The sequence below is a fragment of the Equus asinus genome, chromosome 2, assembly GCF_041296235.1.
Source record: "Equus asinus isolate D_3611 breed Donkey chromosome 2, EquAss-T2T_v2, whole genome shotgun sequence".
In the NCBI taxonomy this organism is placed as follows: Eukaryota; Metazoa; Chordata; class Mammalia; order Perissodactyla; family Equidae; genus Equus; species Equus asinus.
Window position 1 is genome coordinate 144,875,245 of NC_091791.1, and position 3,617 is coordinate 144,878,861.

Sequence of the window (3,617 nt, forward strand, 5' to 3'; positions counted from 1 at the left end):
GCCACCCTCTGGTTCTGTTCTCTTCCAATATTCTAACTTCTCCCCACACTCTTCCCCTATAGACAGAAAAGCTGCATATTCCAGGAGAATTTCACCCAATGCCATGGAGCTGACCAATCCGAGACCATCACAATAGGATAACCCAGGCTTTCCAGGGTGGAAGAGCTGGGTAAATTTCTAAGAGGAAAATAGTTAGGTTAGTCCAAGGAATTCTGTATAAACAAGGAATGTCTGGGATAACTAAGCATTTTAAAAGAACATCCTCAGGATGACTTTACAATCTAAAAATCTTTGGAGATATAAATTCACAATTACAGTGTTCTCGTGGGGGTTTTTTCCCTGTGAAAATTTCTCCAGTTGAAGGATCCTAGCCCTAATATTCTAAGGGTCCTATGTCCCTGATTTCTGCTTTCTGAAACCATCTCCCTTCCATAGACATCTTTATAAAAGTTTCAGAAACATCCTGTAAGGGATATCGGGCTAGATACCTGGACAGACTGCACAGCATAAGTTCAGTGAGAGTCCCTGCTCCATGCAGGTCACCCACCTGGAATCTCGTGTCCAGTTGTGGAAGCCACACTTTACAAGACGTATCGGCCAGTGGGGTGCATCCACAGGAAAGCAGCTGAGACTGTGAGGAGTCAACCACCCCACAGAGCGTGGTTGAGGGTCCTGGGCCAAAGAAGACAAGAATAAGTACAGTCTAAGTCTTCAATCAGTTGGAGAGATGTCCTGTGAAAACCAAGAGGTGTTATGAAAAACAGAGCAAGGTCTTTCTGCACTACCCATAGAGGGGTCCGTCTGCACTGTTCTGGGTTCCCGCACTAACTTAAAGGGAAACTTTCACAATGTCCAGAGCCCTTGATGTCCTGCAAACGAAGAAGGAGGATTTTCTCAAATTCCTTGCAGCAGGAATTCACTTAGGTGGCATCAACCTTGACTTCCAAATGGAACAGTACATCCTCAAAAGGAAAAGTGATGGCCTCTACATTAATCTGAAGAGAACCTGGGAAAAGCTTCTGCAAGCAGCTTGTGCCATTGTTGCCACTGAAAACCCGGCTGATGTCCAAGTCATTTCCTTCAGGAATACCGGCCAATGAGCTGTGCTGAAGTTTGCTGCTGCAGGTAGACCCACTCCTTTGGAGGCCACTTCACTCACCAGTTCCAGGGGGCCTTCCTGCAGCCCCAACCTCCGCTGGTTACTGATCCCAGGGCCGACCACCAGCCTCTCACAGAGGCGTCCTACGTTAACCTGCCAACCATTGTTATATAACACAGACCCTCCTCTGCCATGTGGACAGTGTCATCCCGTGCCAACCACAGGGAGCTCACTGAGCGGGACTGAGATGATGGATGGTGGTCCGGGAAATTCTGCGCATGCGTGGCGCCATCCCATGAACTCCCTTGGAAGTCGCGTCTCGTCTCTACTTCTCAGAGATCCTGAAGAGATTGAAAAGGAAGAGCAGGCCGCGGCTGAAACGGCTGTGGCCAAGAGGAATTTCAGGGTGAATGGACTGCTCCAACTCCCGAATTTACTGCTACCCAACCAGAGGTCGCCGGCTGGTCGGAAGGTGCAGGTGTCCCCTGAGCCTGTTCAGCAGTTCCCTACCGAGTCTGATTGGTCTGCAACTGCCACTGCTCAGGCCACCAAACGGGTGGGTACAACCACTGAATGGTCTTAGTCTGTCCTTCCACAGACTGTTCAACAGAAAATGGAAGTAAGGTTGATGGAAAATAAACAGTTTCTAAGAAAAAAGAATGAAAACAGAGCAAGACTCAAACAGTGAGAGTGTCAGAAGGGAAAATCTCAGGTAAGGAAGCCTTCTCTAGTGGCTGGCCTGCCTTGGAAGGGGCTGCCTCAGGAGGCCATGAGTTGCCTCCACAGGGAGGCTAAGTGCTTTGGGGAATGTTGTGAAAGGATCCCTTCATCATATGAGGAGTTGGAATAAATTCTTGCTCAGGTCCCTTCCCACTCTAATGTTCCACGGTCCTGGAATCTTCTCCACTTAAACCTTAATGAATTATAGAATCGTGAAGGAACTTCAGCCATTGCATTGTCCTGTCCATGGGTGAGGAATAAACTGTTGTGGTCAATGAAGCAGAGAAGTTTGAGGTAAGGAAAATGACTCAGTGGGCCCCTTACAATGCGTCTCCAGGTTTCCTTCCTTTTTTTTCAGAGAGGCTTCAAGTCAGGAGTCGGTGCTGGTGAGGAAGGGCCACCTTATTCCAAATCTGACTGGATTTGACTGGCTGGTTGGTTTTTACAGGCTCAGCTATAGAAACGATACCTTGAGGGTCCAGCACATACAGAGATAGCAGCCATTTCTGTCCTGTTTCCTCTGCTGTTTAGGAAGGGGTCTCACAGACCACCTGGTCGAAACTCTTCATCTTTTAGATAAGGAAACTGAGACCCAGAAAGGTCAACTGTGTATATCCCAAGGTCATACTGATAATTACTAGCAAAGCTGGGTCTTGAGAATGGACCTCCTGGTCTCCTACCCAGTGGTCTTTCTTCCAACAAAGACCATTTTTATCCAGTGGGGATACAAATACCAGTTTCTCCAACAAATCAATGGCATGGGAAGTGAATAGATTAAAAGAATCAACTAAATGCACTGGTTGGAACTTGTCTGAATTCTCACTCAAGAAAAACAACTAGAAAAAGACATTTTGGAAACATTCGCAAAACTGAATATGAACTAGGTATTAAATAATATTATTTATTGGAATTTTTATTAGATGTGATAATGGCATCAGGTGTATGTAGCATTTTTTTAAAGTCCTTATCAGTTTGAACGCATACTGTATTGGCGAGTTACAAAACATGATGTCTTGGATTTGCTTTAAAATACTTCAGAAAAATGAGGGGAGGTGGTCATGGATGAAGTAAGACTGGCAGATGTTGATAATTGCTGAAGCAGGGTAATGGGTACATGTGGGCCTATTAAGCTACTCTCTCTTTGTGTGTACTTGAAAATGTCCGTTTTAAACATATTTAAAAAAAAATGCTAATCTAGACTTAAGGCTGGGCAGGTTGAAAGCAGAACGTCTCCCCTCTCTCCAGTCAAGCAGCTCTGGGAGTGGGAGTAGAGGGGGCTGCGCCTAGACCACCGCTGCTCCTTCACTCACCCCACTATCTTCTCCTCACTGAAGATGCCAGGTAGGGGGCAGGGCGGGAAATCATACTGTGCTTTATACATATTTATCTGCACGTTAGTTAACAGCAAACTGGAAACTTAGTAGGCCTGTGCTGTGTTTCCCAGACTCTAAAGCTTTGTTAAAATTTAAAAAATAAAAAAAATTAAATTAAGAAACCCTCACCCTCACCCCATGCACAATGTCCTGTTAAATCACATACAGTCTTAGGCTCATCAATAGTTTACTCATGTCACCAATTCTCACCCTCTCTTTGTAGTGTGTCTTCCTCTACACACACACACACACACAGCATGAGCCATTCACTGTGCAGGAACCCAGTGTGGTTGCATATTAATCACAAGGATCATTGGATCCAAATGGAAATTGCCTGCAATGTGGATTCAGAGTGTGGTTTGGCTTTGAACTGCATCTTTTCCCCTGGTAATTTTCTCAAGGGACTTGAGTAAGTTGGGCTTTCA

General features: G+C 45.6%; 1 pseudogene; it reads left to right on the plus strand.

Annotated features, from left to right (window-relative positions):
- Positions 1 to 848: 848 nt before the first annotated feature.
- On the plus strand, positions 849 to 1,682 carry LOC106837158 (small ribosomal subunit protein uS2-like; annotated as a pseudogene).
- The last annotated feature ends 1,935 nt before the right edge of the window (positions 1,683 to 3,617 follow it).